General features: G+C 61.3%; 1 long non-coding RNA gene across 1 annotated transcript in view; it reads left to right on the forward strand.

Annotated features, from left to right (window-relative positions):
- LOC140623345 (uncharacterized) overlaps positions 1-22,967 on the forward strand; it is a 48,084-nt gene that overhangs the window by 5,309 nt on the left and 19,808 nt on the right. Inside the window, exon 2 of the long non-coding RNA XR_012022983.1 lies at positions 14,808-14,923. This is a non-coding gene — a long non-coding RNA (uncharacterized lncRNA). The remainder of the gene's footprint in view (positions 1-14,807; positions 14,924-22,967) is intronic.

The raw sequence follows: 22,967 nt of genomic DNA on the forward strand, positions 1-22,967 counted from the left end.
TGGTCCAGGACGCTTGCTCACGGGTGTTCCTCCCAAACCTGGGGGGAGAGGCTGGGGACGAGGGGGTCTGTCTTCAGCGAAGCCCGTGTGGACCGAGCCTGGCAGTTCCTGCCTTGGTCGCAGATCCCGGGACAGCCCTCAGGGTGACAAGCAGCTGGTCGCAGCCGGGGTGTTGTGGGTGCCACCCCGTGGGGCAGCATCCCTCCGTCGCCCTCCAGGCCGGAGTAGAGAGGAGTGTAGAGGCCTGGACCGCGCTCGGGCCGCAGGGCTCAGCCTTCTGGGGGCGGTGGGAGGGCGCAGGCTCTCCCCCGGCCCGTGCTGCGACCTCGGCCCGTCCGCGTCTGGCCCTCTTGGGGCCCTGGCTTCCCTCTCTGTAAACTGGGGATGGGCATCTCCGGGCCCGCCTCCCAAGGCTGTTTCTGAGGCTCAACCATAAACACAGATTTTTCTACAAACACGCTGCTCCACACGGATGCGGGGGTCGCCGTCCTGCAGCTGATGGTCCTGTGATGGTCCAGTGATTCACTCGTGGGCGCTGCTCCTGGGCCTGGCTGTGCGGGCTGCGGCCGTCGCTTCTGCGGGGACAGAGAGGAGCAAGCCAGCCCCCGCCACCCCCCAGGGCCGTGCAGCCGCAGGGAGCGCGCACTCCCAGGCCCACGCCGGCCCACGCTGGCACGCGGCACCTTCCGGGGCTCCGGCCCTCCGCCCAGCCACCTCCCTCCGGCTCCTCTGTGCGCTCGGCCGGATGCCACCCGCCGTCCCTCTCGCGGGCACTGTGGCTTTCCTTCCTTCCAGGACTGGCTGTGGCTTTCCCTCCCGGGGGGCCTTCCTGCAGGTCCCACCCGCCTCGGGACTCAGCCCACGTGCCGTGTGTAAATCCCCGGCTCGAGGTAGTTGCTTTCTCCTCCGAGCTGTGCACCTGCTGTATGCAAGGCCTAGCGTTCGGGAGGCCCGTGACCCACGGTGGTTTATGTCCCTTCATGGCCCGGGAATGCCTTGGTGGCAGGGGCGGAGTGTATCCGTCCTGGGTTCCCTGGCAAGTCCGGGCAGCTGGGGCCAGATGGGCTCAGAGGAATGAGGTGCGTCCTTCAGGTGCCGCTGGGTCCTGCGTCCCGGGCCCGGGGACGCAGGCAAGGCCAGGGCATCTACTGGGAAGGCACCTGAGTGATGGGCGGCTTTTCAGCTGAGGTGCTCCCCGCAGACACAGCCCTTCCTGCCCCCGGAGGCTCCACCGGGCTGGGGCGGCGGCGCCCCGTCACTGGCTGCTCGTAAGTCTCCCCAGTGAATTGCATGGCGTTCGGCGATTGGCGATCGATTATTTGGGGCCCTGATAGCTCCTCCACCCTCGGTCGGTAGAGGTGGGCCCACGGCGTTGGCGTGGGTCGGCGGGGCCTGGCTGGGAGATTGTGACCACGGTTGTTCACTCCCGCCCCGGATGCTCCATAGAGAAGAGCCAGAGAAAAGGGGGTGCAGGCTAGCTACCCTTTGAGCCGCCAGGGTGGGGGTGGAGGGCTGGAGAGGAGGGGTGACTGGGGTACAGTCTTGCTCACTCCTGCCTCCCTCCGTCCCCGCCTTCTCGGGTCGGCCTCCAGGCTCATCTGGCCCTGAAGCTCCGCGATCCCATCCATTGGCGGGGATCTCAGCCTCTTCGTAGGGCAACCCTGTGCCTTTGAGTGGGATGGCCAGGCCGTTGCTGACTTGTCCTCCCTGGTGCTTAATGGGTGGGGGCCTTCTGAGGCTGGGAGAGGGCGGTGACCACCTGAGGACCGAGCTAGCATCACAGTCCCCAGCCTCCGGGCCCCGGGAGGACTTCTGCTCTGCAGAAGGGACAGGGAGATGGCAGGTGGGGGGCGGCGGCGGGGGGGGGGGGGTGGGAGAGGACGGTTGCCTCGCCCAAGTGCTGTGTCTGGCTCCTGGATGTGCTGAGGCCTCTCCGTGTGCAGTTAGGACTCTGTGGAATTCGTGCAAAAGCGATTTCTAGGGAAACCACATAAAGGAGCTGGCGGGGGGGATGTTTAACCTACTTGAGAGACCTAGCTGCCTTTCAGGCTCCCCAGGAGCACGGGGCATTGTTTGTGGGGCTCTTGGCTCACGTCACCGAGGCTTTCTTTTTTTATTTTTTATTTTTTTGACTTTTTCTTAGGAACGTTTCCAAACACACAGAGAGATAGAGAGAGAATAGAATAGGGAGCCTTATATACCCTCACCTAGATCTAACAATTGTTGACATTTTGCCACATTTTGCCCTATCCTTTCCTTCCCCCCAAAGTATTTTAAAGTAAATTGTAGACATCATGCCATTTCACCCTAAACATTTCAGCATCTGTCTTTTAAAAAATAAGAGCATTTCTGTTTAACCTCAATTGGTCATATGGTTTCTTTTCATTTTGTTTTTGAGAGATGAGGATGCTGAACCCTGAGAGGCTGTGGCCTGTCCAAGGTCACAGAGCGGCGGGGTGGGGGGCCGGGGTGGGGCGGGTAGGGAGGAGAGGCAGGACCTAGAGGAGTCAGCCCAGGTGTCCCCCCAGGACTGCAGAGTAGGGAGGGGAGGAGGATGGCCCTGGTGGTCCTCAGCTGGGCAGGTGCCTGGAGCAGGATCCCTCCCTTTTTTGGGGGCGTTCCTCTGGCTCAGGCTGGGGTTCTTCCTGGAAACAGGAAGTGACTGTCTTTTAGGTTAATCTGCTGTCTTCCTTTTGTTTGCTGCGGGGATTAATCAGGAACTGCAGCGTCAGGAAAATCTAAAACAACTTCTTGTTTATTGTTTAATTTAGGAGAATGTTATGAGGCTCTGGCCATGCAAGCAAGGGGAGCTCCCGCCGGCGCGAGAAGCAGGGCTGCCCCCCTACTAGCCGCCCTGGAGGGGCGCTGGGGAAGGCAAGGGGGTGGCCCGGTAGGAGGGTTTAGGGTCCCAGTCTGGACTCTCAGGGGGTGTCTGAGGGAACGGGGGGGTGTGTGACGGGCTCGGGGCTGAGCCTGAGATCTGGGCTGGGCTACAGCCTCTGTATCCTCAGAACAGATGGGAAGTGAGGCAGCAGAGGGCTGAGCTCCTGGCGTGTGTGCAGAAAAGGGGGAGCCCCTGGCTGCCTCTAGCCATACAGAGGAGCTGCCTTTGCTCTCCTGCTCTCCTGCTGGGCCCACTCTTCCCTGGGGACACCTGCACGGGTGGGTGGGTGGGGTGTCTCCTGCCAGCGTAGGGCAGGTGCAGGGCTGGGCTTCCTTGTCTCCTTGGGGTCGGGGGTTCCTGCCCCCAGCAACCCACAGTGCTTGGGATTCCTTATTCTGCTGTTGGTGACTTAGTATCTCTTGATTTTGCAAGGATCACAGAGGGTCTCAGGTTTGGAATCGGAGGAAGTTGGAACCGGAAGGCAGCCCCAGAGGCGATCCCATTCTTGCTACGGGTTTCAGGAAGGAAGCCGAGGCACAAGGCGTGGTTACCCTTGTCTCAGGGCTCACAGTGTAAAGCATCGTAGGGTCTTGGCAATAGGCAGGTGTCTGGCTTCTTGATCCCAGGATCACCTGCTTCTGGGCTCGTGGTTCGGGCAGACCAGCGCTCCCGCTGCACAAAGGGGCAGAGGCGGGTCCAGCTGGGGAAGGGCTGTCAGCCAGCCCAGGGGGGCCCAGGGTCCCCTCTCAGGGCCTGCCTCCCGTGTGTGCGCCGCCCCACACCTGAGCACACGCACACATGTTCACACGCACCTAGTCACTTACCAGAGGGGAGGATGGGTGTGCGGGTCAGGAAGAAGGCCTTAAGGGGGTGTCCTGAGGCCCAGCCATCCAGGCCTGGGACTGGCCTGCGCTTCTCCCATCTTTGCCCCCGCAATGGGGAGAGCCCTGATCAGTGCCAGGCTTACTGTTGGGCTTATTTCTTGAGGACGGGAAGTGGGGCAGGAGGGGGCCCTGGGAAAGCAAGAGACTGAGACATCAAAACACTTTCTGACCCCTGGCCTGTGGTCCTGTGGCGCTACCTGACGTGCGTCAAGTCTGTGCATTCTCTGCAGTTGGGGAAGGAGAGGAAAGCAGCCCAGCCTTGGAGGAGCGGCTGGATGGGGGCTGCTGACCTGGGTCGTGTCATCACCCCTCCTGGTACAATGGAGCAGGTCAGGGGCCCCTTCCGCCCCAAGAGTGAGGCCGGGAGGACAGGGTCTGGGCTGGCGGTTAGCCTGTGGCTGGACCTTCAGCCTCCGTGTGTGTGGGGAAGGTGGGCTGGGAAGGTCAGAGGAAGGAGGGGGCAGGTGCTCGCCACCCCCTCCCCAGCCCTTTCCTCTGCTCTTCCAATGCTGTAGGGGTGGGGTGAGCACGGTGCCTGGAGTCTGGGGGGCGGGCAGGTGGGACAGAGCCACCCTACGTCCCCACACTGACTCTGCTGCAGCTGGGGCAGGGCGCACAACAGTGTTACCCCTATTAGTGCCTGCAGCTGCTCTGCAAGGTGGACATCCCGGAGTCTGCTTTACAGACGAGGAAACCGAGGCTGTACCTGGCCCGGTAGGTGCTGAGGTTCTGCTGGAGGCTTCTTGGGAGGAATCCTCGTCAGGCAAGCCAAGTGAGAGGCTCCCTGGTGCTGCGCTGAGGATTGGGCTTCTGGGGGTGTGCGAAGCCCTTCAGAGCCTCCCACACCCTTTGCTCCTAGCTGGTGTGTGCCTTCTGTGCGTTCATCAGGTGGGGGGTCCCGTGTGCACCTAAGTGGGCCATCGCGAGGCCTGGGGAGGTGTGTTGAGGACTGAGCATAGTAGGACAGGGGTAGGTTCGTTGCACACCCCCCATTGGTCACAGTGTGGGTGCCTCGCATGCGTTCCCTCACTTAATCCTAAAAACAGCCCCGGGAGGGATGTGCCATTACTATTCCCATTTCCCAGGTAAGGGAGCTGAGGCTCAGAGAGCTTGCAGGACGTGCAGGGGTCACGCAGCTCGTGAGCGGAGGAGCTGGCCTTTGAACCTAGGAATGAACCGAGGTCTGTGCTGCTGCTACGAAGAGGGCAGTTGGATTTTAGGAAGGAGGCTCTGTGTTTGGAGAGAGGAGGCCAAGGGTCAGGAGGAAGGTCCAGGTGAGGAAGGGGTGGCTCAGAGGCCAGGCCTGGTGGGGATCCTAGAGCTGTATGTCCTCGGCTCTGGGTCTGTATCCTCCTCAGGGGAGTGGTGTGCTCTCCTTCCGGCTCCTGATCTGGGCCTGGAGGCCGACAGAGCAAGGCTCCTGGTGGAGGGGAGGCCCGGCCGTGCAGGCCCCCAGGGCCGGCCTGGAGCGCTGGACATTCTCCGGTCACATCTGAGGCTTGGGGGGCGGCTGTCTAGGGGCTGGACTGGTTACTGGCCGTGGGCCGTGGGCGGTGGGCAGGGCGAGAGAGCAGAGGGCATCTGGAGGCTTCTCCCCTCCGCCAGGAGAGGCCGAGGGCCGTGGGGGGTTCATCTTTCCCTGTCTCTGTTCTTTGCTCTCCCTTTCTCCAGTCTCCCAGAGCGTGGAGTGAGGGTGGGGAGCTGGGGGTCCCTGCCCCTCCCAGGCCCCTCCCTTGGAGGCTGTAAATATTTTATCTCACCATCTCTGCTGTGGAAATTGCTGCTTTTAACACCTTTTTTCCCTTTTGCTTGATACAAACGAATGCTGGAAAAATTCTGTGCTGGGCGCTCACTCTCTCGCGTCTGCTTGTGCCCAGAGTCCCCTCCAAAAACTCTAATTGCTTTTAAGCTGTGATAGTTGGCAAAAGCAATTTTCTTTACATTATGGAGAAAGGGGGAAAATCCACCACATTTTCTTCTTCCTTTTTTTTTTTTTTCCCCTAACCTTTCATTTTGAGTTCCTCCTCCCGGCTGCTAAGATTCTGGGAGAGAAACGGAAGAGAGGAGAGATGTGGGCTGGGGAAGCAGAAGCATCCTTGGAGAGGGCCCTTTGCCTTTCTGGTCCTCGGTTTCCCCATTTAGAAGGTGCTCGTGTGTCATTCTTCCAAGAGACGTTCTGTGGCACCTCCCCTGGCAGCAGCTCCAGGGCCTGTGCGTCCCCGGCACCCAGCACAGAGCCTGACCCGCCGGCCGCGCTCCGTTTAGCTCAGTTGGCTGATCGGTAGCAGCGCTGTGAGCCGGGCACCTTGCCAGGCCCTGGGGCGCGGGGCGGCCTCGAGAGTCAGCGAGTGGACAGGACCCGCCAGGCCAGCACATTTGCCGCGTTACCGAGTCCTAGGAGTCCTAGGGCAGGTGGCTCCTGGGGTACTAGGGGCGTGGGGTGGGGGGGAGTGCAGAAAGCTGCCTGGGCTGCATCCTGAGCGGGGGAGGGAGACAGGTGGACGGGGCCAGGGAGGAGGCAATTCCAGACAGGAAAACCTGTATAAAGACAGGGTGGGGTGGGGGTAGGGGTAGGGGTGGGTGGTGAGCACTGGAGCCCAGAGGGTGGAGTCAGGCTGGAGAGGAGGGGAGGCGGGGAGGCTGCCCCGTGGGCCCAAGTTGCCTGGAAGGGCTTTCCATGGGGGTGGGGACTTTGGACGAGGTCCCGAGGGTGAGGAGGGGAGCCAGCAGTAGGGATGGGGGAGGAGGGGGTGCTGAGAGGCAGGTCCTGGTTCCCTGGGGGGTGATGAGGATGGCAGCGTGGTTTTGAGGCAGACAAGGGAGAGGACCCCAGCCCCGGTGCTCAGCTCCTGTGCTCGTGCTGTGGCGAGAGGCCCCCACCCTTCCTGGACCCGGGTGAGGGCCCCCAGGACAGGCATCCGGTTCCTCGCCGTCTGCTGCAGTGGTCACCCAGGTTTGACTGCCCTCACCCCCTCAAGGCCCTTCACAAGGTAGGAGCCTGCGGGCCTCTGACCCTGCAGGTGACCTGAGGGGCGGCCTGGGCCGCACAGCAGGTGGGAATCGGATGGCTTTGCCCCATCTCTGCAGGCAGGTGAGGTGGGGGCATTTGACACTGGGTCGCAGGCCGCCTGGTGCCCTCCACACCCCTGCCCTGCTCCTTCCCTGTTTGCAGAGCATGTGGGGCTTTTCAAAAGCATTAATGATAGAAAATGAATTGGAATCGGAGAGGAATCATCCCGGGCATCTCGGAGGGCCGCCTCTGCCCGTCTCTCAGCATATTGAAGCCAGCAGCCAGCGGAATATGAATGAGGCCGCGCAGGCTCCGATCTGTGGGGAGCCCTCCCCTCCTCCCAGGCCAGCAGGCACTCACCAGCAGCAAAGCTGTTTGCAGCCAGGCCAGGGCGGATTCCTCTGGGATGGAGTCACCGCCCAGCCAAGGGGCAGGGGGAGCGGTGCCCAGTCCCCTCCCCGCTCAAGCCCTCGGCTGGACACACAGCACCGGGGCCAGCCCGGATGGGCTCGGGCACCCATGGCCGCGCTGGGGTAGGAGAGGGACGGCTGAAGCTGCCAGTGGTTCCTCCAGGTCTGGATTCCTCATCTGGGTATTCAAGGCCCTTTGCCCTGTCTCCTCCAGGAAGCCCTCTCGGATCGCTGCCCAGCTCACATTGGGTCTTCCATTTGGGCCTCTGTGGCTCCTGGAAGAGGGTGCAAACCTAGTGCCTGGAGGGGACAGGCAGGTAATGAGTGGGGCAGGCTGGGCGAGATCCAGCAGCGAAGGCGAGAGGCCCGCAGCGGGAAGGCACAGCCTGGGAGCCCGCCAGGGTGCTTTCATGCTCGGCTCTGGGTAGCCGGAGCTCCAAGGCCGGAGCGGTCATCCACCAACCAGCGGGGAGCTCCCGAAGGGCTGGTGTCCCTGCTGACGCCAGTGTGGGCTGGACACCTGTGCGGGCTTCCTGTCCAGCATTGGAGGCCCCGGGGCCCCGGGACCCAGGGAATAACATGGGGCAACCTTCCCGCTTGGAGCTAGGGAAACTGAGGCCCAGATGCGGGTGGTGAGGAGGAGCCCCTGTTCTGTTCCGCGCAGACTGTACATCCATGCAGGCATAACCCTCACAACAGGGGCAGGAGGGCGGGTTTTTGTACCTCGTCTTATTTATTTTTATTTATTTATTTTTATAAGATTTTATTAATTCATGAGAGACACACAGAGAGAGAGAGAGACACAGGCAGAGGGAGAAGCAGGCTCCGTGCAGGGAGCCTGATGCAGAACTTGATCCCGGGACCCCGGGGTCACGCCCTGAGCCGAAGGCAGGTGCCCACCCGCTGGGCCACCCGGGTGCACCCGTACCTCGTTTTAGAGAGGAGGAAACAGGCTGGGGGGGGGCACTTTACGCCTGCGTTTGAATCGGTTGGGGCCCCAGTGCCAGCTGCTTCTTTCTGGCAGGATCATGGGGGTGCTGAGGTGTGCACTGAGTTCCCTGAGGGGGCCGGGGTGCATTTATGCCCAGAGTGAGCCCAGCTGGAGGCAGGAAGCCTGGGATCCTGGCCCACATGTGCCACCAACTCCCTCGAGCTTGGGTGACCTTGGACTGGCTGCCAGCCCTGCTCAGTATTTCCGGCTGGTCTCTGGGCTCCTTCGGCTCCAGGCCAGGCCCATGATGAAGCCCTGTCCTTTTTGGGGTCACTGTCACGTGGGAGATGGTGACTGGGACATCCCAGAAGGGCCCCAGTTAGTCGTATGGGGCAATCAGGGAAGCCTGTTCCCCACCCAAGGAGGGGAGAGGACAGGCCACCACCAGGGGGGAGGGCTGCAGGACTGTGCACTCAGCTCTGTGGTCCGGAGCCTCCCCCCACCCCAGCATGACCTTGGCACTTCCGAAAACACTCGCAGAGTGAACGGGCAAGGATGCCCTGTATAGCCTGGGCTGTAAGATGGGGGAAGCCAGGCCCGGTGAGTCCAGGGAGCCTCGGGGTTGCCATTCGCTCCCTGGGGCCTCGCTGGTCCAGCCCCTGCTCACACCCTCACCCTTCCGTGAGGAGCTCACCCCCTCCCAGGGCAGCCCTGCCCTCTCTGCCCCAAGGAGGTTTTTCCCTCCCCACCACTTGCATGCATTCACATCTAGTGCAGTTTCAAGGCTCACAGACTCCCAAGTCCCCTCTCCCTGGGGACCCCAGTTAGAAACTTCCGCTTTAATCATTCCCCATGTGACTTGGATAATGTCATCCTTCATGCTGACCTAGGACAGGAAGCTAGGCAGTCCCCAGGCCATGCTTGCCCACTCGTTCTCTCCACACACGTTAGCCCGACGCCTTGTCTGTGCCAGGCCTAGGCTGGGCTCCGGGTGCAGAAGAGAGCAAGACCTGCCCCGGGGGCCCTGGGAAGTCACGTCCGTCAGCACTGACAGCTTGGCGGGGGGTGGTCAGGGCAGGACAGAGGTGCCCGCACCCCAGCCTGTTGGGCGAGGCCGCTTGGAGGACCCTGGGGAATGGTCAGGGAGGGGAGGCAGCCCTGCAAAGGAAGCAACGAGCGCAAAGGCTTGGAGGCCTGTGTCTGCTGGGGAAGGGGAGCCCGGGAGGCACTGGGTCCGGCGTGAGGCTGAGGGCCGGCTGCGGATGGGTCTCTGCTTTTTGCAACTGCTTCCGGCCTGTGTGCAGCTCTGCTGACTGCTCGTGTGCCCTAATACACACACACACACACACACACACACACACAATCCCACTGACTCTAAATGCAGACACGACTGCACGCACGCCCCCCCCAGCTCATCTCCACAGACCTTGGACTGGCTGCCAGTGAGCACTGCACACCCGCACACAGCAGGCCCCTCTGCCTGCAGCCGCGGGCTCACCCATCCTTTTTCTTTGTACAGTGAACCCTGTAAGAGCCTGGGGCTGAGCCTCAAAGACTCCGTCCCTGGAGTTTTGTGCAAAGACCCTTAGGTGTCACCCTCCCCCCCGGGCTTCCCCTGAGCCTCGGCCTAGGCTCCCAGGGCACCCAGGGAAACCTCCCGTGCCAGCCCCGGAGGGCCACAGCCCTGCTGAGAAGCCAGGCGCCCTGGCATTCGCCCCAGACAGTCTGGATTGCCTGTGTGACCTTGGCTAACCTTCTGCTTTGTCAGCCTTGGATTGGGGGGTGGGGGTACGGGCTCCTCGTTTCCAGCCTCCGTTCCCAGCCTGGTCCAAGAGCCCCGGCGTCCAGGAGGGTACCTGGGGGCTCCGGAGGCAGAGGTGGAGCTGGATGGGCCCCTTCCCTTTCAGCCGCAGCAGCAGGACTGCTTAGATCTGCATTTTATATTAAGGGTCAGGCAGGATTTGAAGGAAAAACCCATTAACTCTTTATTGATTTTGTTTTCCTGATTACAAAAGAAAATCCAACAACACGTTTGTGGATAAGAGCCCGTGAAAGCTCCTCCTCCTCCTCCTGGGAGGTGTTCCCTGTAACATCTGGGTGTTGTCCTCCAGCCTTTTGGGGCATATACCAACAAATGGCTTTTATAAAAATGGGCTCGTTCTGAAATAGCATCGTACAGCTTGATTTTTTTTGTATTGTTATATATAGATCTGCCTCTCTCTGTCGACGGGCGGCGGAGTATTCCCGAGCATAGATGTGCTGTATTTTTATTTTATTTTATTTTTTATTTTTTTATTTTTTAGATGTGCTGTATTTTAGATGAACATTCCCTTACTGGTGAGCACTGAGGTCACTTCCAATTTCTTTTTTCCTCTTACCAGCGATACCGCTGTAAGCATCCTTGATTATTTATACGTGACTGTCTCTGCTATAGTTTCTGTAGGAGAAGCTCCTAGAAGTGGGATAACTAGTTTGTAGAGCGTGTGGGTTTAAAGCGTTATCCGATAGTGCCAAATTACCCTCCCAAAGGTTGAGCCAATTCCCCCCTCCCTCTGATGGTCTGTGAGCGCTCACTTCCCTGCATCCTTGCCAGCACTGGTTGTTATCAATCATTTTAATTTTTCCCAATCTAATGGGCAAAAAATGGTATCGCGTCGCTTTCATCTGCGTTTCCCTGATTGCTAGTGAGATAGAACATCTTTTCATACATTTATTGGCCAATTGAGTTCTTCCTCTGTGAATTTCTAATTCACTGCCAATTTTCTCTTCTTTTGTCTTTTTTTTTTTCTTATTGATTTGTAGCGGCTCTTTGTATATTAGTGATGTTTCCTTCCAGTGTCTCGCTTGCCTTTTAACTTGCGCGTAGTGTCTTTTGCTCTACAGATGTCTTAGGTGTTTATGGACTCGGATTTATCAAATTTTCACTTTATGGCTTCTGGATTTAAGGTCTGGCATAGAAAGGCTTCCTCCACTGCATAAGATTTCATTTCGAATAAGGATTTTTATTGCTGAAAAATCTTTGCAGAGCTCTGCTTTGCGGCTGCAGTACTGGTTCTGGGGAGGAAGGGATGGTCCGTCCGTCCGTCCTTTTCTATCACTGCCTTTCCGTCGGTCTGTCTGGCTTTGGGGTCGTGGTCACGCGGTGTCTCTTCAGGCCTCTGTCTCTCATGTGCTCTCCTCCTCCTTTCTGCTTTTCTATCCCCAGGTGGGTTCCGCATTGCACAGCGGGGGTGGCGGGACAGCCCTGGCGTCCTCAGTGGGTTGAGAAGCCGCAGGGAATGTGCCCAGCCCCCCTAGCCTCACCCTGAGTCTTGGGGGCTGGTGAGGCAGGCCCTGGCCCAGTTCTCCCTTTCAGGGCCGCTCACGTCCTGCCGCTCTTGGTCCTCACTGGTGCCTTCTCGGGGCTGAGCAACCTGGGGCCACCCCTCACGATCTTGGCTTCCCTCTGGGTAAAATAGGTCCTGGGAGTCTGCACCAGCTCCCGAGAGACGCGGCCGGTGTGGGATGCAGCCGAGCTCTGGAACGTGTCCCCTCGTGCCCTCTTGCTACCAGCCCACCTCCAAGGAACCCAGACACCACAGGAGGGAATCTTTGTGTCGTGGACATGGATGGGGACTTCGTTCACGAGGGTGATGACCGATGGCCCGGGCTCACTTGCTTTCGGCCCTGTGCAGGGCCCCAGCCCAGTGCAAGGTCTGGCTCGAGGGAGGCTCCCAGGAAAGCAGGAACAAGGAGGGGAAGCTGCCTAGCCTGGGGGGGGTGGGGGGGGCAGGCCGGGGCCATTCTGGGAGCTCCTTCTGTGTGGCAGGGCGCTGTCCTCCGGACTCCTTATTCCTAGGGACTGGGGGTGCTCATGGGGAGCAGCCTACTTACGTCCGGCACTCGGGGCCCCGGGTGGGTTCGGTGTTGCCTCACCCTGGAGGCCTCCGTGTGGGCTGTCCGGCAGGGCTGGGCTGAGGGAGCCGCTGGGAGACAAGCCAGGGAGACGCTTTGAAGCCTGGTTCTCCCAGCACCTTCTTTCTGCCCATGATGCCCCGACTCCTCTCTGAGCTCCTGGTGGTAGGTGGGAGCAGTGTCCTTTACGTCTCTTTATCCCAATCACCAAGCACAGAATAGGCCCTTACCAAGACTAGAATGAATGAATGAATGAATGAACAGATGGATGTTGGATAGAGGATTCAGGTCTGGGGAAGAAGAGGTGTGGGTTCTGGGCTTGACCTTTTGGCTGACTTGCTGGGTGACCCTGGTCCTCAGTCTCCCCATCTGTCCAGTGGGCGTGGGTCCCTCAAGCTCTGCGGCTCTGTGACCAAGCTGACCGGAGCAGGCGCAGGCCTGTACCCCTGTGTCTCTCTCTCCCCCTCCCCCCTCCCCAGTGCCGTTGTCTTTGATGACAGTGTTTGCTCGGCACCTGCCGGGTGCTGCCCCTTTGGTGGCACCCCGGAGTGGCGGTTTCCGTGGAGGTCTCACGTGCCCAGGGCACGGAGCAGCTCTGTTGAACACCCAGACCTCCGGTTCCCGCAGGCCCCCGGGCTCCGCTGAACACGCAAGGAGCTGGGAGGGCAGGGGGAGCCCCGTGCCTCTGTGGTGGTCTCCTTCCCCCCTTGGCCCGGGGGCCTTGCAGCCGGGATTTCTGTCGTTTGCGGAACTCGGCAGGCAAGCAGGCCCTGGGTCCGGGGGAGCGCTTGGCTCCCACTGCGTCTCCCTGCCCCAAATCATTGTCATGCTCTGCCTGTGGTCCCATTTCCATAGCAACTCCTTGTGATGCCACGGAGGAGAGTGGGAGCTTCGGGGAGGTTTGGGGAGAAGGGAGCGGGAGGCCCATTCATTATCTTGGAACACGGCAGCCGGGGGCTTCGGGCGGCACCGTGGGATGGCTTGCCATGCCAAGCTCAGGTGGAACCGGGCTCAGGGCTGGCAGCCAGGTGGTCTGGAGGCCCGCCAGGAGCAGGGCTGTCCAGATTGGCCTGGGCCTGGCTGGCTTGTGCCAGTCCACCTGGTGCCAGCTTGGGCGGCCGCCGAGGGCACCCCTGCCTGGCTGGGCCTGGCCTGGAGGACCCTGGCCCGAGAGAGCCCAGGCTCCGCTTACCCACCGTCCTAGGCTGGCACCGCTGTGTCCTGTCTTGTCCTTTAGGAACAGCGGCCTTTGGAGGGCACCGCTGGGGCTTGCGGGCAGCAGGGGCAGCGTTCGGGGCTGGTCCCCTACAGCAGAGGCCACCTGCCGCATGGCTCAGTTATCAGGTCAGGACAGCCAGGTGGGCCCAGAAACCTGCTCGGGGCCCCTTCCTCGGCCTCATTCTTAGAGAAGTGGGCAGCCCTGAAGCAAGACGACTCTTGCCTCCAAGGAGGCCTCCGTCTTAACCTACCTTGTAGATGGGAAATGGCACCCTTCACAGCTTAGACTGGGTGGGATATTGATTTTGGGAAGGACCGGAGGCCTTTGCTGTCTCCTGCCCACGTGACGGCAACCACCTCTGCACCCCATCCATCCGCGCGTCCCATCCGGAAGGCCTCGCGAGTCCTCCTGGGGACGTGGGCCTGTGATGGACGGTGCCGTGTGGGGAACCCGGAGGGAAGGGAGGAGCCATCCTGGCCCTCCAGGGGCGAGGGGGGCTGCTAGGAGTCAGGCCCCCTGAGACACGGGCTCTCCGCCTTTCCCTCCACCTTTGGGCTTGAGCCAGTGCTGGAGGCCACTTGTCCCCCGTTTTCCTAATCCCTGTCTTTGTGTTGAGTCGCATTTGAAGGTGGGTTTCCCGCACTCTCCAAGCCACACATCTGTGAAGTCCTAGTTGTTGTTTTTAATACACGGGAGGATAAACACATACCCATGAGAATACAAGCCTTTGTCCGCGCACCGCCTAGGCTCCCCTTGAGCCTGCACCCACGGTGGCAGGTGTCCCACACTTGGAGAGCGCTGATGAGATGGGCGCCTCTTGGCAACGGCTCAGAAAGGGATTCGGGGCCTCATCTGAGAGGTGGGGGATACCAGTGCCGGGCAGGGAGCTCAGCCCGGGCCGCACAGCTGGCACGCAGGAGAGCGGCTCCGTGGCCTGCCTCCTTGGCCTTCCAGCCCCAGGCCTGTTGGCAGGACCTTGCCAAGGAGATGGAGCCGCTAGTGCCCTCCCCCCACTCATGGGAAGTTGCCCTTGGAGAACATTTGGTGAAGAAAAGAACCAGGAGAGGTGGGGAGAGGGGGTGGTGGGTGGGTGGGTCCTTGGGAACCGGGAACCAGCACCAAGAGCTCAGGCCCCAGGAGAGGGCCCCTGCCCCCTGCTGCTCTGGCCGCACCCTCTCTAGGGCAGGCCTCAGGCCTGCCTCCAGGCAGGTGCTGGCTGGGTGCTGCTGCGCGCCAGGCCACGTGGCCTTCTCTGTTTATCTCCTCCTGGACCAGGCAGGAGCACCAGGATCCCCATTTTATGAGGAGGGGAAGTGAGGCTCAGAGACTTGATCATCCCAAGGTCATAGAGCCAGTGGGTGGGGAGGCAGACCTTCAACTTGGGGCCAGAGACCCCCCATTCCCAGGTCCCACCTGCCCCAGCTGGTGGCATGTGAGTGTGTGTATGTGTGTGGGGGCTGCTGACCGCCCGGCAGGTGCAGTCAGACCCATCTGTGCGCCTGGCCTCCCGCTGCCCCTCGATCTGCCCCCGTGGCCTGGCTCTGGCTGACGGCTCATCTCCTCTTTTTCCTACAGCCTCCTGTGCCCACAGGCCCTGAGGCTCCCATGCCAGCAGGGCAGAGAGGGCGACTGAGTCAAATCCAGGCTGACCCCAGCCCACTTGTGTTCCCCAAACGCCTGCCTGACCGGAGGTAAGAGGCCGCTGCGGGTCGCAGGGCCGAGTGGGGGTAGCATGGGCCTTGGCGGCAGGTGCGGCCCCGGGGGAGAGGCTGCAGGGAGGCCACGGAAGAGCAGTCTTTCTGGGGGTGGCCCCCCTCCCGCCCCTTGTGAAGAGAGGGCTGGGAGGGTCAATGTGGCAGTGCCGCCTTCCGCTGGCCCTTGCTACGGCGACGCTCTGACAGCAGGTCAGAGGCTGGGGACGTTCATGCGCCGGCTGTCGGGTTCCCGTGCGGTGTGGGAGGTCACTGGTGATGAGCTGGGGGGCTCTGTCCTTGCTACTGTCACGTCGTGGCCAGATGTGTGCATGACTGAAGGGGAGAGGGGACGTGTCGACGGAGACAGTCAGGGGCCAAGAAGCTGTCAGGAGACGTTGGCACGGACTCCAACGTGCGCAGCGTAGCAGAGCTCCCGCCGAGTCGCCCGCAGATCCGACGCCGTCGGGCGGGGTGGGGCTCACAGGTGTGTCCGTGTGCCGAGGACGGGCAGCCAGGTGACCTTGGCTGGGTGTGAGCGGAGGGCGGCCTGTTGGACTGTAGCATGCGGAGCAGGACTCCCAGAATGCGGGGGGGACGGGCCCTCTCCCGTGTCCCACGCGGGGCGAGTACCGAAGAAGCGGTGGATGGGCAAGGAGGGGGACCTGGCGTGCTCCTGACTTGTCTCCTGGCTGGCTCATGACCTTGGACGAGTGACTTCTCCTTATCTGAGCCAACCCACTGTTCTTGACAGGCTTCTGGGACCAGGCGAAGGCCGCAGAGGGACTTTGCTAACTGGAAGGAGCCCCAGGGAAGGCTGGGGCATGTTGGACGGAGCGTCGTCCCATTTTCAGGGGAAGCCCCCCCGGAGGCTCCGCGGGGCAGTGGGCCTCAAGCCCCTTCTCCTGAAGGATTAGGTGGCGGTTCTGGTGCAGCCGAGGCTCGACCTACCCTGTCCTGCCACCCGGGAAGCTGGTGGGGCGTGGCGGGGAGCAGATGGCTGGGTTCCCTTCTGGACTCCGGGCCTTGCTTTGAAGTCCGGTTATCTCTATCAGAATATTCCTGCTAATCAGTCAGTTCTGGGTGGGTTGAGCAGCTAATTAGCCCCTCTGCCTTAACCTGTAATTACTGCCGGGAGCCCGGGAGCGGGGATGTGGCCAGGGTTATCTGCAAGGCTGCCAAGGGCGGTAGGAGGGCTGCGGGCAGGGGCGGCTGGGCCCTACCCGCAGGCTCGTCAGGGGCCACAGCACAGCACGCTGTCCGCTGCCCGGGGGGGGACCGTACCGGGCAGGGGTGGACGCGGGAGGTAAAGTGGGGTGCAGGCTGCTGCCTCAGCAGAGCTGGGGGGCTTAGCAGAGGGCCTGCCGGGGCTGAGCCCTGAAGGCTAATGGATTCTTTTAAAATGTTCTATTTTTCCGGTTATTAAAAAAAAAAAAAAAACAAGAGCATGTGTTTTCTATAGAAAACACGAGCATTTGGGTGTTTTGCGTGTCAGTCTTTTACCAAATATGTATTTATGACATAATTTGGATCAGATTGTACTTACTATGTCCTATCTTGCTTTTTTGTCCTTAATACCGCACCGGGAGCGTTTTCCCATCATGAAACGCTCGTCTGTAATGTGATTTTTGAGGGCAGCATAATGTTCCAGCCTGTGCGCGGCCGTCGCGGGTGTGACTATTCCCCTACGTATTTTGATTGTTTCCGGTCGTGTGTCATTACAGAGCACCTGCTGGGACAGGATGATGTGCGTGAAGTTGGGTTGGGCAGAAAGGTGGAGGGGTGGGGGGGGCCCGGGCTCAGCAAAGGTGCAGAGGCGGGGGGGGGGTTCGGGGGACTTGAGCAGGGCCGCGGCCGGGAGGGCGCCTCTGACGTGCGCCGAGGGGCTGGCACCGGACCCAGCAGAGCTCTGAGCATCGGAGGAGGCCAGGGTTTGGCTTGCTGCCTCCTGCCTCTCGTGCCCATGCCCCCGTCGTCTCCTCCATGCCCCTGTGATTGGGGCGGCAGCGGGGGGGCGCGGGCAGGACGCGCAAGGTCAAGGGGCCCAGATGCTGCGGCCCTGGACTTCCCGCCCACTGGTCGGATCAGGGCATTGAAATCAAGCCCCTCTGTCTCTGGTGAGCCCTGCCTGGTCTCCGTCCTGCAGGAAGGACGCACACACCTTCTGAACGTTTAATGATGCCGGAATCCGAGAGCCTCCCTCGGTCCCCCGAGCCTAACTAACCCTCAGTGGGAAGTGGGGGATGGCCCCTGACCCTGGGGGGCCAGGGAGGGAGGCTGGGCCTGGGGTGTCGCTTTCAGGAGGCTTCTCTGACCTCCGGGCCCATCCCCAGGACTCCAGAGTAGACAAAATTAAAAAAAAAAAAAACTGTAATAAGCCAATACTTTCCATAAGGGAGTAATAAGTGTCATGGGGGAAAATAGAGCAGAACCCGGGAGCGGGCGAGGGGCAGCCGTCCTCTGCAGGGTGCTCAGAAGAGGCGCGTCTGCTGAGGTACCCCTGAGCAGAGGCCCGGGAGAGCGGCCAGCCCTGGGCTGCAAGCAGCCTGTGGGGAGGAGGGCTGGAAATAGGGCTTATAGGGCCTCGAGTTAGTATGGACGGCCAGAGCTTGGCTGAGGCTACCGCTCACTGGCTTGCAGGGGAGAGGCTGGGGAGGCCTGGGGGGCGGAGTGGCTGGTTGGGGCAGCCTGAGGATGGGCTGCGGCTGGGAGGGATCGGGGCCAGGGAGCAGGGCGGGTGGGGCAGCCTTTGACCGAGCTAAGCAACGAGGGCCAAGGATGGGTTTGAGGGGTGACGAAGAGTCGTGCTCCGAGGCGGTTCGCTCGAGATGTGGGCACCCGGGCGGCCGCACACGTGGGCCCGTAAGGCTGCGGCTGGGCTGGGCTGGGCTGGGCGTGTGACGGAGGGAGTCGGTGGTGCTCTGGGGGTGTCGGAAAGCTCCTGAGGCTGGACCAGGTCTCAAACGGGGGCCTCAGGGCTTAGGGTGGGTCCAGCCCCTGCCAGGGGTGCCCCTTACTCCAGGCCTGCGGACAAGCTCTCCAGAATGACCCGCCTGGAGAAACTGCCACCAGCTCCCCTCCCAGCGACTCCTCCCAAATGGCCTAAAGGTTGGCACCCTCGTTTGTGACACTCTTCTGGCCGCTGCGGGCAGGGACTGGGGTGCTCACACTGGACCCAAGCCTGTCACCACCAGCCAAGTCCCCCGCCTTCCAGAACGCCACCCCAGCTCTCCTGCCCACTTGGGCCCCTTTGAATGGCCGTTGGTGCCTTCACCTCGTGCACTACCCTGTCATTTGGCTGTCATCGTCCTTCCCTTGTCTTGATCTTTGCTCTGCTCATCCTCTCCTGCCTCAGTCCTGCCTGAGGACTGCCCCTGCCCCATGCTCCATTACCAGAGTTCTTCCCAAATGGAATCCTGCTGCACACCTGGAGCTCTCTGGGCCAGGGCCCCCAGCCTGGCTCTGCATCAGGACCACCCAGGGGTGTCATTAAAGGGACCTCCCTGGGGGCCCATCAGGGCCTTCTGATACAGAGTCGCTGGGGGAACCTGGGAACCCGGGAACCTGGATAGTTAATAAGCCTCACGGTCACTTCTGAGGGCCAGCCAGGTTGGGATGTGCCGGCCCAAGCCAGACTCAGGGGGGCGTGCAGGTGCCCCGGGAGCATGGCCTCTGACCGATCCTTGCAGTCTTGCAGGGATGGGGACCTCACTCTGTCCAGGCCAGCCCGGGGCCCTGGAGGCATCTCTGCTGTGGACATAGCCCCTCCTTGTGAACCTGCCTCCCCCAAGCCTCTGTGGGTGGGTCTCGGCGCCACACAGGGCAGGAGCTGTTTGGGACTCAGAAGTTCTCAAAAAAAAAAAAAATTTAATTAATTAATTAATTAAAAAAAAAAAAAAAGAAGCTCTCCTTTCCTACTCCCAGGGCCCCGGGGGTGGGGCGGACTTGGCAAACCGTGGGGACTCAGGCGATGTCTGTGGCTTGATGGAGGGCTCACCTCCCGCCACCTCCACCTGCCGGGAGCAGCTCCTGCTGTGTTCGCGGCCCCACGCCTGGCGCTCTGCGGACCAAGCCGTCACCATGGGCATTTCAGGGCACGTTCCTGGTCTCATCCTTATCACGGCTGGGTGGAAGGTGGAAGCTGGCATCCTGTCGGTTCTAACAGGCACTTATCGGGCACCCGCTGTGTACAGAGCAGTGTCCTGGGGAGGACGGGAACCCGCCATGGTGTAGGAAGGCAGGGCCCGTCCAGAGCCCCACTGCTGCGGCGGGCCTGGGTCAGCACGAGAGCCCAGGTAGGTCTGTGCCGCAGGTTGCTAGGTCCGGTGCACAAAGTCCCACACACGGGTGGGGCCTGCACAGAAATTTGTCGTCTCCGGGTCTGGGAGGCTGGAAGTCAGAAAGCATGGTGTCTGCAGGGCCGTGCAGGAAGGACCCGTCCTGTGTCTCGCCCTAGCATCTTCCTTCTCTGTGGGTCTTGGGTCTTGTCCGCATCTCCTTTTCTTTTTAAAGGGCGCAAAGCCATCTGAGATTAAGGGTCCACCCTACTCTGCTGTAGGCTCACCCTAATTAACTAATTACATCTGCAATGACTCAGTTTCCAGATAGGCTCACATCCTGAGACGCTGGGGTTTAGAAGTTCAGTGTGTAAATGGGGGCAGGTGGGGGGGGACACATGATTCAACTCATAAGGGTGTGCAGGTGGCCTGGGATTTCCACGGCGTGACCGCAGTGGGCCAGGCAGCCGTGGCCATGGTGAGCATCTCTGGCCACGGGGTGAGGTGTGCCAGGGGAGGTCAAGGCTGCCCCAAGCTGCCAGGGACACAGAGGGGGAGTTTCCCACATCAGGACCAGGACCAGGGCTCCTTGAGGTTTAATTCAGCTCAGGATGGGGACCCAGACACTTGGCTCCTGTGTGTGCCTCCGGCAAGTCTGTCCCTGTGCACTCCGGCTGGAAGGCAGGTAGGTATACATGGTCGGGGCTGGGAGGAAGTCCCCGGCCTCTGCACCCCCTGGCTGGGTGACCTGGGCCAGTTGCTTTCCTCGCTGGGCCTCAGTCTACCTGACTGAAAGGGGACCCATCTTACCTGTCCGGCTTTGTCACCAGCCTCTGGTGAGGCTTGAAGGAGAGGATGGATAGGGAGGTGCTTTGCTTTTGTTCATTTTCATTCGTTGACTCTGTAGGCTTTTAATTAAGTGCAGCTCCTCGCTAGGCCCGGTGCTGTCACAGGGACACAGAGACGAGGTGGTCACCCTCCTGGCCCTCGAGGAGCTCCCAGGCCATGGGTGGGGCAGGCGGGCAAAGGTCGAAGGCCTTCGACCGGGTCCAAGCTCTGCCTCCTGCAAAAGATGTGAGTTCAGGCTGTTTACTTAAGCTTTCTGGGCCTTAGTCTTTTCGTCGGCAAATTGGGAATAAGAATAGCATCCGCCTTGTGTGGAAGCAGCAGCCGGGTGCACGTGAGGGTCTGGCACGTAGTAAATACTCGGTAAATGTCCTTCTGAGTCATCAGCTACAGGGACAGTGTGATGAAGGGTGGTAGCGGGGGTCTGAGGGGCTCTGCGGAGAGTGCTGGGCTCTGGGCACTCAGCAGACGTTGCCCCCAGCGGGCCCCGTCATCCTGCTGACCCTTTAGCTGTCTGCCACCCTATGCTCGGAGTACGGGGTGGTGAGAGGGATGTGGGGCAGGTGGGCCCCAAGGGAGAGCTTCCGGGCCTTCTGACAGTCATTCTGAGGGTCTGGGGGTCTGAGCGGGTGGAGGGGGTGGCCCCTGGCGTGCCCTGCAGTCCTGGAAGGGGCACCGGGGTTCTTGGTACTTTCGTTAGCCTTTGTGTTCGGTCCACAGGTTTCGGGGAGAGAAGATGGTGGGGAAGCCAAATTAAAATTCCTCTTTGAGAAGTGAACAACTTCCCAATTAAAGGATTCTTATTTGCGAGATGCCTTGGAGGCCTTTTCAATCAAGAGGCTCTTCTGAGTAAGAGAAGGGCTTGAGCTGGGTTTGGAGAGGCGGGTGGAGCCTGAGCTCAGCCAGGAGAGGGTCTGGATGCCGAAGATGCCGAAGATGCGGAAGATGCTGGGAGCAGTGGCCCTGGGGGCGGGGGGGCGGTGCATGGGGTGAGGCTGTAGCTCCTTCTGCTCTGCAGTGGGGTGGGGGTTGGTGGGGGGAGGCAGAGACCGGGCACCTGTGTCTTCTTGAAGCCCCTCAACCCCAAGCCCCAGTGCCCTCTACTGGGGCCCCTTCGGCTTCCTCCCCCGATCCCGTGCCTTGCTCCCCAGCCAGGTGGAGCTGGGAGGAGGCTCAGGTCCGGAATGGTCCATGTGGCCCCAACCTTGTGCGCAGGGGCCACCACATGGGGGTAGAGTCCTCCTGGCTTCTGGGACCACGGGTTCCCTGGGGCCTGTGCCAAGGCTGCTGCTCCGATCCGGGCTTTCCGGGTGACATCCTGGCTGTGTGCTGCTGGGTGGGCGTGTCCCCTGGCCTTTCAGCCTGGCACCCCACCCAACCTGCCCTGCTGGCGTCCTGGGCGGGGCTGAGTGTGTGGTGGGAGTCCCAGGAGGGGAGCATCCTCAGATCCTGCCAGCCTCAGGCCGCCTGGCTTACCTGAGCGCCTCGGATGTTCGCTCCGAGCAGCCGTCGCCCGAACCCCGTTGCAGATGAGGGAGCGGAGGCTCAGCAAAGTAAGGTGGCTCCTCGACACACAGAGGCGTCCTCGCTCAACGGGGCTGGCCTTCCCGGGTGTCCGGGGGCCAACCTTCCAGGACACTGAGCAGAAAGGAGCTGCGGGCGACATTGGGCGAGGCCTCCCCTCGGCAGGCTGGCCGGGCCTCCCCCCAGCCCAGAGGGTCTGCCCCAGGAGTCTCCAAGGTCATTTGAGGAGACCTGCCTCCACGGCTCTGCCGTCCGGGCGGCGCGGAGGGCGGCCGGACTGTTTTCAGCCCACACCTGCCGTCCCCCTCCCCCGCGTGTCCTACTTTCTGAGAGCCGCTGCGGCGAGGCTGTCTGCACATACCCAGGACTGTGAGAGCCAGGCCCCCGGGAAGGGGCAGCTGGCCCCATAGGGGGTCCCCGGAGCCCTGGGTCTGGGTAGTAATTGGGAGAGAGTGATGCTCTGGGGGGGGACGGGGCGGGTCCCCGGGGAGACTGGGGTGGATGCTGCAGACCTCACGGGGGCTGTCCTGGTCCTGCCCTCGGACCAGCCGGCAGCTGGCTCAGTTCTAGCCCCGCCACGTACTGCCTGTGTGTCCCCGAGCAGGTGACATGCCTCTCTGGACCTCAGGTTCCCCCTGGGTGGCACAGACGACGGTGCAGCCGAGGTGGCGAGGGGCACAGAGGACCGGCGGGCCACCGGTGTGGAATGTGGATCTGTGGGCTTTGTGTGGACACCTTTTGGTGGGGCTGGTTCACTTCTCTTCGCTTTCACGTAACAGGCGGAACGATGCCCTTCTCACGGGGTGTGTCCTCCATCAGTGGGGATCCTCTGTGCCCTTCCCCGGGGATCACTCGATGAGCCCATTCTTCTGGGAGTACCCGGTGGGCTTCGCCTGGACTTGGTGGCCGCAGAGTGAGTAGGTGACACAGTCCCTGCTTTTAGGTAGCAAAGTTAGAGCGCCCGAGGAAAGGGAAACAAGAGCTGGGGAAGTCAGGGAGGGCTTCCTGGAGGAGGCCAGACCTTAACGTTCAGGAGGATTCGGGAAGCAGGTGGGGCAGGCAGGACTATAGAGACACACCTGGTGGGGGGGGGGTGGTGTGAGCGAAGAGCACGCAGCAGCACAGGGCAGGTTGTGAGCTTCTGAGAGGCACAGGAGGGCATCTAGGTCAAGGCCCAGAGAGGCCCCAGTCCTGGAGCCCTGGTGTGGGAGGGGGGTGGGGAGTTGTCTCTCGGGGAGGCTCAGAGTTGAGGGTGTGTCCAGGTGTCACCAGCTCTGGGGTCTGCAGCCCCGGCTCCCTGGACAGGAGACGCACGTCCTCCATGGAGCCGGTGGCCTCCGCTGGGCCCCACAGGGAGCCTTCCAGCCGCAGGCCTGCTCTGGCCTCCTCGTCACCGT

This window comes from Canis lupus, chromosome 32 (assembly GCF_048164855.1).
Source record: "Canis lupus baileyi chromosome 32, mCanLup2.hap1, whole genome shotgun sequence".
NCBI lineage: Eukaryota > Metazoa > Chordata > Mammalia > Carnivora > Canidae > Canis > Canis lupus.